The 13,838-nt window shown below is 35.6% G+C and overlaps 1 long non-coding RNA gene across 1 annotated transcript in view; it reads right to left on the bottom strand.

The window, feature by feature from the left end:
* LOC136028899 (uncharacterized) overlaps positions 1 to 13,838 on the bottom strand; it is a 90,771-nt gene that overhangs the window by 2,935 nt on the left and 73,998 nt on the right. The window lies entirely within an intron of this gene.

Below are 13,838 nucleotides of genomic sequence, written 5' to 3'. Positions count from 1 at the left end.
GTTTTCGCTCTTGTAATGTATTTAGCCAGTCTTCAAAATTTATCCTTTTATAAATTTTTTAGTTCGGAAAAACATATTGTCTATTGTCTGCAAATGATTGACTTTTCTTTTCTTTTCTAGATAATGAAGTAGCTGGGCAGTAAATTTCGGAAAGTAAATTTCTCTGTATAAGCCTGTTCTCTGTTGCATTCGTCTTTTTGTGTATAGACGCTTATATTTACATAAAAAGACAGTGCAGCAGAACTGGTTTCTTATAATTTTAAAGTTTAAATAAAAAAACAAGGGTTCTAAACCTCAAGTTAAATAGAATCTCAGTAAAATTTGCGTATATTTTTTTTTGTTCTCCTTTTTATATTTTACTAAAAAAAAATAGAACCCTCAAAAAATTTTTAATCAATTTTGTTTCAATTTTTTGCTCATCCTTCACCTAACGAATTTACTGCTCATTGAAGCTGTGCAATTATGTGGCCTCTGCTCCTGCCAAAGAACTTCTTCCTGACTCAACATACAACAACATTTTTTTATTTTATATTTTAATATAAATTTAATCAATAAAATATTGTTTCTTTGTATTCTTGCAAACTGCTTGTTGTTCTTAGAGCTAGGGATAGTTCACAGGGACGGAGTACAAGATAGAGAAAATTAAAATAAATACATAACTATGTTTATCAAAACAATTTATGAAGAGCACTTACTATACACGAACAACTATTGTATACTTTCAACTTTAAGCATCCCCTTTTAAGAAGGGGATGCCATGAAGGAAAAGTGATATTGTGGTTTTGTTTCAAAAACAGTTTCGACAGACCTATTTTGGGCCCGCCATTTTATATTTGCGGATTAATGCTAAACTTAAAAAATGTAGCTAGGACTTTTTTATATATAGAGTGAACCTGATAAAAGTAGGAAAGGGGATCTTGCTTGTCCAAAAACCCCAATGCCAGGGTTTACTGCATCTATATGGTTACTAATGGCGAAGTAATAATAATCATAAAATGACTAAAATAATTCATTCTTTCAAATATATTGACCATCGGGTAAAGAATAATTTCAATTGAAAATATATTGCGTATTCATTGAAGAGGCAATGCTACTAATTGTTTTGGGGAGTTAAATGAGGGTTCCACAACTCATATTAATGGCCTTTTCCGTTTCTTTTTGTGCTGGATTTCTTCATTCAATTTAGTCTGTTTGGTTTAAGATTGTTAACTTAGAGGATTCGACTTATGCCCGCTCTGATCTCTAAAATTGTGTCTTCTTTCGCGAAAATGCGTCGTTTTCATGCATTGAATTTTTAAATCAAATAACAGTGTATACAGTACTTTTGCGTTGACGATAGCTTCTGGTCTATGGATGTGCATCCTAACCCCAAAAAACCTTTGGGCGTTTTCATGAGTATCTAGGCTTGTATGAGAAGCCTAGAGGAAACTTTTAAGAACCTAATAAAATTATTGAAGGAGAATTTTTATCGTCCTTCAAAAGAACTATGCAGTAAGGTCGTGGAAATATGGCATATATTTTATGACATTTTACAAAATGTTGAAGATTAGCAAAAAAATATATAAAACGCCTTTTAAACCGTCGATTGTTGAAAAGACGCTATACTTTTGACTGTGGGGGAAACCTGTACTTAACGCTTTCGGTCTCTAAAACTCATGAAAATTTGGTTATAATAGATTTTGAGTTGATTGTAAATCGAAAGTAACTCTAGAACAAAAGAGGTTATAGCATTAAGCGTTAATTATTTATAGCATAAGTGCAACAGCATTTTTCATAAGCTTGCTCTTTGGGAAACAAGTTCTTTCTGCTGTTGTAATTGAAAATACCCTTTATAACAATTTTTTGGCCGATTCGAGATATAAGGCTCAACCCCTTTTCATAGATGGTTGGCAACAGTAGTATTTTTTTAGTAATGACTTTAGTGCAATCAGGCTTTCTAAACATAGGAATTGACTATCCCTTGTGAGGTGTTTCTTTACCAACCGTAACGGTGATACTAGTATATAGCTAGTAAGAATAGTGGGTACTCAGAAGAATATCCATTGACACCCTGTTATATCTCTAGAAGCCGTATTATTAATCCTTTGGAGGAGTATAAACAGCTTTCTATGAGCTCTGCAGAACACGGGCATTCATTTTTGGGAACAAGCTTTGTGTAAAATTTGCAGAGAGGTATAATAGAGATGGATGGCATTGTGTCCAGAGAAGGTATAATTTCACCATGCTTTCTTGCCCAGAAATCAATCAACTTTCTTTGTAGCTTTACCTCCAAAGATGAAACCAGGGTGTTGCACGATCTTTGACTGACTAACAGATTTTTTTGTGTGTTCTCTCTGTCTTTGATTTTTGGAAACTGACCCTCTTGGCAATAGATCACTTTTCTGTCTCCACAAGATATACCTGTGGGTACCGGGAAACCTAGGTTGTGTCTCCATTTCTAAGGACATTTGTCAGTATCAGTAAAAAAGTGTAGAGAATTCTTTACCTCAAAACAGCGTCGATCTGAAAACACTGTCAATGAGTCCAATCTGTTTTAATGTATTGCACCTTGCATACGGTAAAGCCCTGCTTGTCCATAAATGTGGTCATGATAAAAGTTGAAAAAATCAAAAAGAAAGTGTTCTCCACTAATATTTAATATTTGCACCATAATGCATTTTAAATTACATAAGCCGATTTTTTTTCTGTTGACAAGATTATTACCTGCCCTTTAAATAAAAATGGTTAATGGCCTCTTTTGAATTATATTATTGAAAACAGGAAGTTTTGCATAAAAAGCAAAAAGTTCAAACCAAACGAGAACCAAAAAGTAAAATCCAAAAGATTTTGCATAAACTCTTAGTTTGAGCAAAATAATTTTAATAAATCAAGCAGAAATCCATAAGAGAAGGAAACTTAAAATGAAGAAAAATGAAAAGAGTGAATGAAAGCAAGCTTAGAATGAACGTAAGTTGCCGTAAGTAAGGGTGGTGATGTCTAGTGCGGCCTAATCAACAAAAAACTTCAAAAATCCTCAGAAAAACCGGTTAATTAAGGCATTACTTAAAGTTTATTTTAGCTCTTTGGATGCAAGTTTCGAGTAGGGACTATAAGAATGATTGATAAAACCCAGCAGATTAAATACGATTTTTCGTTTTATTCTGACGCAATCTTCCTATATTAGCTGTCTTACAAAACAAAATTGAGTCTTAGTCAGTATGGATATATACACTGTCTGTGTCAACTAGAATTTCCCTGTGGACATTGAGATTGGCAAAGCCATTTATCCTACTTTCGGACGTCACGTTTCTTAGGTATGTCTTGATTCTCCGAAGTGTACAAGGAGCGCTCTGTTGTGCTGGTCGATACAGGTATAGTGATTAAAATATTAAGTAAGATATGGATGTTCGGAGAGATTGCTTTGCCACAAATATTTAGAAAATCAGTTGCATTGACATGGTGTGCCTTGTTCCGTTAGAGAAATTTTTACCAAATTTTTCTTTCCGCCATCAAACGTTTAAGGTGTTGTTTTCCAAATCTTCTTCATAAATTTCGATCAACTTCAAAAATGGCTCTTTCATCTCTTTACTTTCTTCACTATTCTGTGGATAAGTGTGAAGCAAACAGTGAAACCCTTTTAGAATATTCTTGTGCTTTAAGAGACGTTCTTCTATAAAGTTTTATACTTTCAATCCAGAAGATGAATAAGTTAATTCTTTAAAATTGTTCTGTGCTTTCGGCTGAGACATTTCTTCTGTTTATCTGCCTGTCTACAATCCTTGTAACACTAATTGTAGTTCCATTCTATTTGGCCAAATTTCCATTCAATTTGGCCAAAGAAAATAAAATCAGTGAAAAATAGAATGTTAAACTTTATTTTGCCGTGGGGGGAGGGAAGGTGTCAGCACGCCATAAGTTGAACACCTTACGAATCGTGCATGTTGTTTTAATATCTCTGGCGGGGTGTCCATATTGCTGATGGACGGGTTCTCTTTAGTAACAAACGTAGTGAGAGCCAATTCAAGTTTTGTTCCACTTTCTTTTTGTAGCTCTTTAATGTTAACAATGCTTGATATAGCAACAGGGCCCTTGACTGATACCTAGTGCTTTGCTCAATCTTTGACAATTTTTTAAGGCCTACTAACGCTCTATCTTGATAGGTCCATAGAACTTGCTTGCTTGATTTTTTATTTTTTTTTTTTTTTTTTTTTTTTTTTTTTTTTTTTTTACTGAACTAAGTATTTACAGTATACATTACAATATAATACTCTTCTGATCTTGTCAAGTGCCTGACAAAAGGCTCTTTAGAAGGGCAGTCCAGTAGACGTGAAACAAATATACCCTCATTCAAAATTTGATTCAATCCAAATTTCAATTTTCAACCCATCAACTAACAGTGGTCCCCCAATTACCTAAAAAAAAATTCACATAATACCAATCTATTAGCTTTATACAAGTTCATAATTTTTCCTTTTTCCATTTCAAACACCATAATTAGTTAAGGCCTTTTCATTGTAGTTGCCCTGAAAAATTAAAAAAGTACTCCAGCTTTGCCTGAAAAACTTTATTAAAGACACGGCTGAATGTGAAAATTGCCTTTGCTTTTGAAATTTATTCTGCTTTTCAACTGGCTGCAAACTACCACGTTTTCTTATATTTTCTCATGCTGTCGATAAATGAGTTTCTTAAATTGAAATTGCTGGAACTCAAATAAGGAGAAATAATATGTAAAAATATCGTACAGATATGTAAGTTTCTGAGCCGTCTCTATTTGACAATACGGGAGAATAAGGACACGGAAAAAAAACGAAGCTATCCACAGCAAAAAGAAAATAATTATTTTGCAAAAAAAAAAATCTTATTTGAGCCATGATTTCAATGAGGCTTTTTCAGGAAAAGACTTCGCGCTTCTGATTTTTTTTTTTTTTTTTTTTTTTTTTTCTTAGAAACTAAGCGGATTTGAAAATTGTTTCCACTCAACCAATTTTGCCTAAGAAAGCTATAATAAAGAAAGGTCAGTACTTGGAATTCTATTTTTTTTTTCTTTTGTTGTCCTGTTGCCTTGCATTGTCTTGCTTTGCCTGCTTGGTCTCCGAACTTATCTAAGAAAACGCTCTAGTATGTTACTTTAAAAATCTAACCCAAAATACTACTCGAACCTTATTAGAAACTATATAGGATTAATCAAAATATAGCTCATGCTTTGTATACAAAATATTTTGTTGCTAAACTCCAATTCAGCTCAGGTTCGTTTTGATGGAAATTGGCATTAGGGCATTGTCAATAGTCCTTATCGAATTTACTTGTTATGGCACTTGGTATTAACCAAGTGACATATAGCTATCGCCAATTCTGTCGGTCTGTCTGTCGGTCCCGGTTTTGCTACTTTAGGCACTTCCAGGTAAGCTAGGACGATGAAATTTGGCAGGCGTATCAGAGACCGTACCAGATTAAATTAGAAATAGTTTTCCCGATTTGACCATCTAGGGGAAGGAGTGGGGGGCCCGTTAATTCGGAGAAAATAGAAGAATTGAAGTATTTTTAACTTACGAACAGTTGATCAGATCTTAATGAAATTTGATGTTTGGAAGGATATCGTGTCTCAGAGCTGTTATTTTAAATCCTGACCGGATCTGGTGACGTTGGGGGGGGGGGGGAGTTAGGAGGGGGGAACCTAAAATCTTGGAAAACACTTAGAGTGGAGGGATCAGGATGAAACTTGGCGGGAAAAATAAGCACAAGTCCTAGACACATGATTAACATAACCGAAACGGATCCACTCTCTTTAGGTTAGTTGGGAGGGGGAGGGGGTTAATTCTAAAAAAATAGAAAAAATGAGGCATTTTTGACTTACGAACGGGTGGTAGGATCACAATGAAATTTGATATTTAGAAGGATATCAAAGCTCTTATTTTAAATAAGAGCTTTTAATTTACTTGTTATGGCACTTGGTATTAACCAAGTGACATATAGCTATCGCCAATTCTGTCGGTCTGTCTGTCGGTCCCGGTTTTGCTACTTTAGGCACTTCCAGGTAAGCTAGGACGATGAAATTTGGCAGGCGTATCAGAGACCGTACCAGATTAAATTAGAAATAGTTTTCCCGACCGGATCTGATGACATTGGGGGGAGTTGGAGGGGGAAACCTAAAGTCCCGGTTTTGCTACTTTAGGCACTTCCAGGTAAGCTAGGACGATGAAATTTGGCAAGCGTATCAGGGACCGGACCAGATTAAATTAGAAATAGTCGTTTTCCCGATTTGACCATCTGGGGTGGGGGGGGGGGGGGTGGGGGGCCGGTTAATTCGGAAAAAATAGAAAAAATGAAGTATTTTTAACTTATGAGCGGGTGATTGGATCTTAATGAAATTTGATGTTTGGAATGATATTGTGTCTCAGAGCTCTTATTTTAAATCCCGACCGGATCTGATGACATTGGGGGGAGTTGGAGGGGGGAAACCTAAAATCTTGGAAAACACTTAGAGTTGAGGGACCGGGATGAAACTTGATGGGAAAAATAAGCGCAAGCCCCAGATACATGATTGACATAATCGGAACTGATTCGCTCTCTTTGGGGTAGTTGGGGGGGGGAGGGGGGTAATTCTTAAAAATTAGAAAAAAATGGGGTATTTTCAACTTACGAACGGGTGATCGGATCTCGATGAAATTTGATATTAAGAAGGATATCGTGTCTTAGAGCTCTTATTTTAAATCCCGACCGGATCTGGTGACGGGGGCGGGGAGTTGGGAGGGGGAAACCTAAAACTTGGAAAACACTTAGAGTGGAGGGATCGGGATGAAACATGGTGGGAAAAATAAACACAAGTCCTAGATAGATGATTGACATAAACAGATCCGCTCTCTTTGGGGTAGTTGGGGGGGGGGGGTTAATTCTGAAAAATTAGAAAAAATGAGGTATTTTTAACTTACGAACAGTTGATTAGATCTCCATGAAATTTGATATTTAGAGGGATATCGCGTCTCAAAGCTCTTATTTTAAATCCTGACCGGATCTGGTGACATTGGGGGAAGTTTGGGGTGGGGAAACCTAAAATGATGGAAAACACTTAGATTGGAGGGATTGGGATGAAACTTGGTTGGAAAAATAAGCAGAAGTCTTGCATACGTGATTTACATAATTGGAACGGATCCGCTCAATTGGGGGGGGGGGTAATTCTGAAAAATAAGAAAAAATGACGTATTTTTAACTTACGAAGGAGTGATCGGATCTTCATGAAACTTCATATTTAGAAGGACCTCGTAACTCAGATATCTTATTTTAAATCTCAACCGGATCAAGCGTAATTGGGGGGGCAGTTGGGGGGACTGGAAATCTTAGAAAATACTTAAAGCGGTGAGATCAGGATGAAACTGGATGGGAAGAATAGAAACCTGTCTAAGATACGTGACTGACATAACTGGACCGGATCTGCTCTCTTTGGTGGAATTGGGGGGGGGGGGGTAATTTTGAAAATTGAGGTATTTGTAACTTACGAAAGGGTGACCAGATCTTAATGAAATTTGATATTTAGAAGGATCTTGTGCTTTAAAGTTATAATTTCAAATTCCGACCAGATCCTGTGACATTCGGGGGAGTTGGAGGGGGAAACCGGAATTCTTGGAAAACATGAAAATTGGGGTATTTTTATCTTACGAATAGATGATTGGATCGTAATGAAATTTGATTTTTAGAAGGAATTCATGTCTCAGAGCTCTTATTTCAAATCCCGACCAGATCTTTTGACATTGGGGGGAGTCGGAGGGGGAAATCTTGGAAAAACACTTGGAGTGGAGGAACCCGGATGAAGCTTGGTGGATAGAATAAACAAATATCCTTGATACGTGATTGACAGAATCGAACTGGATTCGCTCTCTTTGGGGGAGTTGGGGGGAGGGGTTCAGTGATTTGGCGAGTTTGGTGCTTCTGGACGTGCTAGGGCGATGAAAATTGGTAGGCGTGTCAGGGAGCTGCACAATTTGACTTGATAAAGTCGTTTTCCCAGATTCGACCATCTGCGGGGCAAAAGGGAGAGGAAAAATTAGAAAAAATTAGGTATTTATAACTTACGAGTGGGTGATCGGATCTTAATGAATTTTGATAGTTAGAAGGACCTCTTATTTTCCTTTTTAAATCAATCTATTGATTCATAGAATTTTGTTAGAGCTCATACCATATGATCTCTTGGCTCTTAGCTCTTCTCGCCTCGTCACAAGTGCCATATGAGCTCTTAGCTCTTGTTCTATTTCGGCACCTACTAACATTTTAATTCACTTATAAAAAGCTTAGCCATTATTAGATTATGCTACGAAAGTAGTAAGAAACCCCTTGCTGATTGAGATAAAAAGTGAAAGAGAAAGCATGTCCTAAAAGGATTAAAAACAGCACAAAGGATCGCTTGTATTAGAGAATTTTCAAGAAGTTTTAAGAATTTGTGGGAAAACTTTTCAACATTAATAGTTTTATTGTTCAATTGGGATAGTAGTATGGAATGAATTTCTCTTCTTTAAATTCATGATTGCTCCTAGTTTCTCATGAATTTGATAGAGAAATAATGTTTACCCAATTTATTGCTAGCGCCCACTAGTTTTTTTTTTTTTTTTTTTTTTTTTTTTTTTTTTTTTTTTTTTTTTTTTTTTTTTTTTATTGTCAAAAAGCTAATGCTAAATGAAAGTGCTTCTATCTAAAGACCAGAGCGAGCAAAGTTAAATTTAAATATTTGTTACCCATTACCAAAGATTTTTGAACTAGTTTTGCCAAATTTTCAAAGTAAATCACGTAATATTAATTTTACAATTCACGAAGGTGTTGCAAAATCAAAATTAAGGGATTTAAAGTAATATACTCCAACCGCTGCCTAGGACCAACATAGCTGAGCCCACTTGTCTTCCACCACTAATCTGTTCAATTCTTCACTCCTTACCCCGTCCTCTGAAGTTCCAATTTCCTTTAAATCCTTCTTTATGAAAGCAATCGTATGGTGATACAAAACAGATACCTGAAGCTATGCTAATAAGCAAGCTCTTTTTGACTCGCTCTGTGCAGCACAGAGGACACTCGTATGATGTACTGGAACGAGCACCCGATAATATCCCACCAAGTGAGTCGTCTTAGTTAAACAATGAGTATGTTTTTGATCCTCACAAAAAGTATATGCCCGAGTTTTTGCTAACAAGCCGTGCTATTATTTTTATTATAATGGAGACTAATGACTGGAATGGAGATTTTTTTATTGTTAAAAATTGTTTGTACTAGACTTATTTAAAGTTTGTGGTATAACATTTTAAATGATTATCGATATTTGATAATATCGAAAAGTACCAGTATGGTAATAAAGTACTATTTTATGTTTTGATGGATTTCTTCTTCGTCAAAACATCTTCTGTGATTAACAACAGAGGAAGAAATCACCAAAAAACGACTGCTACAAAAGAACAAGCACAGAAGCAAATTTGGGGCTGCGCTCTGAATCCCAAGCCGATGGGACTTTGAACTAATAGCTACTGGTTTTGAGGGGAGGAGTTAAGGGGTTGAAGTCCAGTGCAACCTATTTTGATTTATTTGCTTAGTGGCGAAAAACCTAAAAATAACCACAAAATTCCAAAGTTGGAGATATCATATTATCTTCTTTTTTTTAACTATTTTTTATTTACAATTATTTGTTATCTATTTGAATTTGTTTTATTTTCATTATTTAAATTCATTTTTCTTTCAAGTTAAATTTAACAAAAATCTTCTTTTGTATTAAATAGGGGTATACACCTTAAAAAAGAATAAAATGCTATTTCGTTTTCTGTCATCTATCTTGGTATCAGTGATATTTCTGCAATAAGGATTCTTGACATCGTATATTTTTCTCATATGTATGCTATCTTAATATTAATTGTTATAGTAATAGGCTATACAATATAAAGATATGATTTATTAGTCTAATGGAGATGTAGTCTTGTGATAAATAACGGATATCACGTTGCAGAATATGTTGCTTGTTTATGTGAACTCTTTTATTCTACCAATAGATTACCCGAAATAGGAAGGACATACTAGGGCATCCGTTTAGCATTACAACTTTCGAAGACACGCTTTATTGGTCTGACTGGAATCTTCACACAATAATGAAAGCAAACAAGTTCACTGGGATGGATGCCAAACCCATCGTTGGACCATATTTGGTAAGCAGTACTTTGACCTCTTATCAATTACATATTACATATGAAAGTTAAAATGATTTATAAATTAAAATTATTTTTTGAATTAATTCCGTTGATAAAAATAACGTCGGTATATAGACCGCAGTGTAAGATGAAGAGGCATATCGGATGGCATTAAATTCTATAAAGAAATAGAACAGTAAATTGAGGATTTCTTAGCAGCTGTGGATGAACACTTAGAGCAGATAACTTTTGTGAAAGACTACGTAGTGACAAAGGATATCTACTTGATGTTGACGACCTTAGAGAGTACCACTGGAGAACTTCAGGTAACAGGCTATTGAAACCTGTGAAGGCAAGGCGAAGATTATTTTTGGCAATAATGGTATCAAGAATGGCATCATATCGAATGGCCTTAAATTCCATAGAGAAATATAACAGTAAATTGAGGATTTCTTAGCAGCTGTGGATGAACACTTAGAGCAGATAACTTTCGTGAAAGACTTCGTAGTGACAAAGGATATCTACCTGATGTTGACGACCTGAGAGAGTACCGCTGAAGAACTTCAGGCAACAGGCTACTGAAACCTACGAAGGCAAGGCGAAGATTATTCTTGGCAATAAAGGTATCAAGTATATTAAGACCTGTATCTGCATAAAGGCCGGTAAAAGGGTATAGTCGAAGAAGGCAAAAATCGTCATATAATGCCCTGTTCTGGACTCTTTGAAGAGATTTGAGTGTAGATTTGTTGGTATTTCCCCAAACTGAGCAGCAATGAGAAAGGTAAGGAAACAAAAAAGCAAAATAAAGATTAAACACTGCATCAGGTGATAAAACTGAGGTGGCAAGGTTTAGCATTGAAGTTTGCCTTAAAAGGACTGAACGTGTGTATGCTATGTGGGTTTTAAATATCAAAAAAGAATCAATGAACACTCCTAGGAACTTGACTGTAATAACCTGGGGTATTTCATCCTCACCATAAAATAAGTGGATCATATTGCCGAGCCCAAAATTTAGGTTTAAAATGGCATTTTAAACCTCATAACCGCACTTTTTTACTGTTAATCACCATGCTATTAAACAGATACCATTTTCTAACATTATCAAGAAGATTTTGAACTTTCCAGACTGCCAAACTCATGTCGAAGTTTGCAATGAAAAATTTAATGTCATCAGCGAATAATATAGGGTGAATAAAAGAATCAATACCATCCACTAGATCATTAATATAAACAAGAAGTAAAAGGGGACCTAGCACCGAACCTTGGGGAGCTCCCTTAAAAACTGGTAAAGGCGGAGAACATGTAGAATCAATGGACACATACTGGTATCTTCCTGAAAGATAAGATTTGAACCAATGAAGGGGAAATTTATGCACTCATAAACGAGTCAATTTAGAGGCCAATAGGGAATGGTCAACCATATCACAATGACAGGAAGAATGAACTTGACAACCTTAGTCGGAATACGGTCTGGGCCAGAAGATGAAGAACCCCTCAAACAATTGACAATTCTGGCTATTTCAGCTTCAGAGACAGGTTCCAATGCCATTGATTTAGGACAAGGTGGTCCTAGATAAGACCTAAAATCAGGTAGAGAAGAAGAAGGACTTACAGAAGAGGCTGTAGTTTTGCCAATATTAGCAAAATAGGAAGTAAACGGATCTTGAACTTTTAGCTCACCCTCTACATTTTTCCCGTCAATCACAACACTTGAAGGGACAGAAGGAGGCAGAAAAGATGGCCTGATAACAGAATTGATTACTTGCCATGTCTTCCTAATGTCTTTACCGCACGCAGAGAACTTTCTATGATAAAATAACGATTTAGCCCTTCGGCAAAGCGAATTGTAAACTCTTCTATAATCTTTGAAAAGTTGAAGCCGAGAATCACGCGAAAATGGCTTAGAGCATCTGTAAGCCTTCCAAAGATAATTTTTCTTCCTCCAACTTTTAAGGAGTCCAGGCGTCATCCAAGGATTCAAAGGGGTTGTTCTTTTCGATGCTGGATTCGACTGGGGTGCAATACATGTATCAAAGATAACTTCTTTTAAAGAATCATAAAACGAATTAAACAAAGAATCTATGTCAGACCCATTTTCAGAAATACTCCACGAACGACCTGCCAACCGTGACCTAAGAATATGCAAGTCCTGATCATTAAATTTTAAAGAGGAAAAACCAGCTTCTTGGCTCCTCCTTGGCAACGAATCGGAAAAATCATACATGGAAAAAACAGGAAAATGGTCTGAGATATCACTCATCAATATAGAATTTCGTACCAACGTCAAAGATGAAAAAATATTATCAAGCAAAGAAGCGGTAGTGTTAGTTATGCGAGTTGGAATGCATGCAGAAGGCAGTGTTCCACAAGCGAGCATTGTCGAAAGAAAATCCAAGGATGAGGATGACCTCCGGTCAAACAAATTAAGGTTGAAGTCGCCCATAATTACAAGTTCACATGAATGAAGTTGGATTATTTCCAAGACCTCATCAAGAATCTGAAGGAAAGAGGTAACAGACCCACTAGGAGACCGGTATATATTACCAACAATCAAAGCTTTTGCTTGGGTTTTAATCTCAATAAATATGGATTCAAAAATTCCTTCTTCATTTCTTGACAGGTCATGTCTAACAGAGTACGGAAGACATTCCGAAACATAAACAGCAAGGCCACCTTTAGCCATCCTACTTCGATTCAAATATTCCATCTTGTACCCAGGGAGATGCAATAGAGATTCGTTTTTTGAATCAAGGAAAGTCTCACAAAGACCAATGAAGTCAGGGTGGCCACTACGCACTATTTTTTTCAACTCATCAAACGAAGAGCAAAGACCCTGAACATTAAGCTGAAGTATAGAGAATATACCATCTCGTTTGGATACTCGATCTAAATCAGATACGTATTTACTACTAACTGAAAAATGGGGATTTGATGGTGATTTGTAGGTGCCATTGTAGGCTCTTCAGTCATTTTACAATTAAACATTTTTCCGTGAACGAATGTCTTAAATACCTTTAATGACGTCATCGTCATATATATAGATAGATTTTTGAAGTTCCCAGTTTTTTACTCTTTTAATACTGTTGTCTTTTCAAAATTATTTGATTATTCAAGCAAGTCGATTAACAGACAAAGTGTAACAGACATAACAGACAGACAACTTATGTTTATATGTATAGATAGATTTTTGAAGTTCCCAGTTTTTTACTCTTTAAGAAATTCAATCTCTTTTAATACTGTTGTCTTTTCAAAGCTATTTGATTATTCAAGCAAGCCGATTAACAGACAAAGTGTAACAGACAGACAACTTATTTTTATATATATAGATAGATTTTTTAAGTTCCCAGTTTTTTACTCTTTAAGAAATTCAATCTCTTTTAATACTGTTGTCTTTTCAAATATATTTGATTATTCAAGCAAGCCGATTAACAGACAAAATGTAACAGACATAACAGACAGACAGCTTATTTTTATATATACAAAGTGTAAAGTCTTATAAGTGACAAAGTGTAACAGACATAACATACAGACAACTTATTTTTATATATATAGATAGGTTTTTGAAGTTCCCAGTTTTTTACTCTTTAAGAAATTCATCTCTTTTAATGCTGTAGTCTTTTCAAAGATATTTGATTATTCAAGCGAGCCGATTAACAGACAAAGTGTAACAGACATAACAGACGGACAACTTATTTTTATATATATAGC

Source organism: Artemia franciscana, chromosome 7, assembly GCF_032884065.1.
Source record: "Artemia franciscana chromosome 7, ASM3288406v1, whole genome shotgun sequence".
NCBI classification, from domain to species: domain Eukaryota; kingdom Metazoa; phylum Arthropoda; class Branchiopoda; order Anostraca; family Artemiidae; genus Artemia; species Artemia franciscana.
This window is presented reverse-complemented; position numbering and strand designations above follow the sequence as displayed.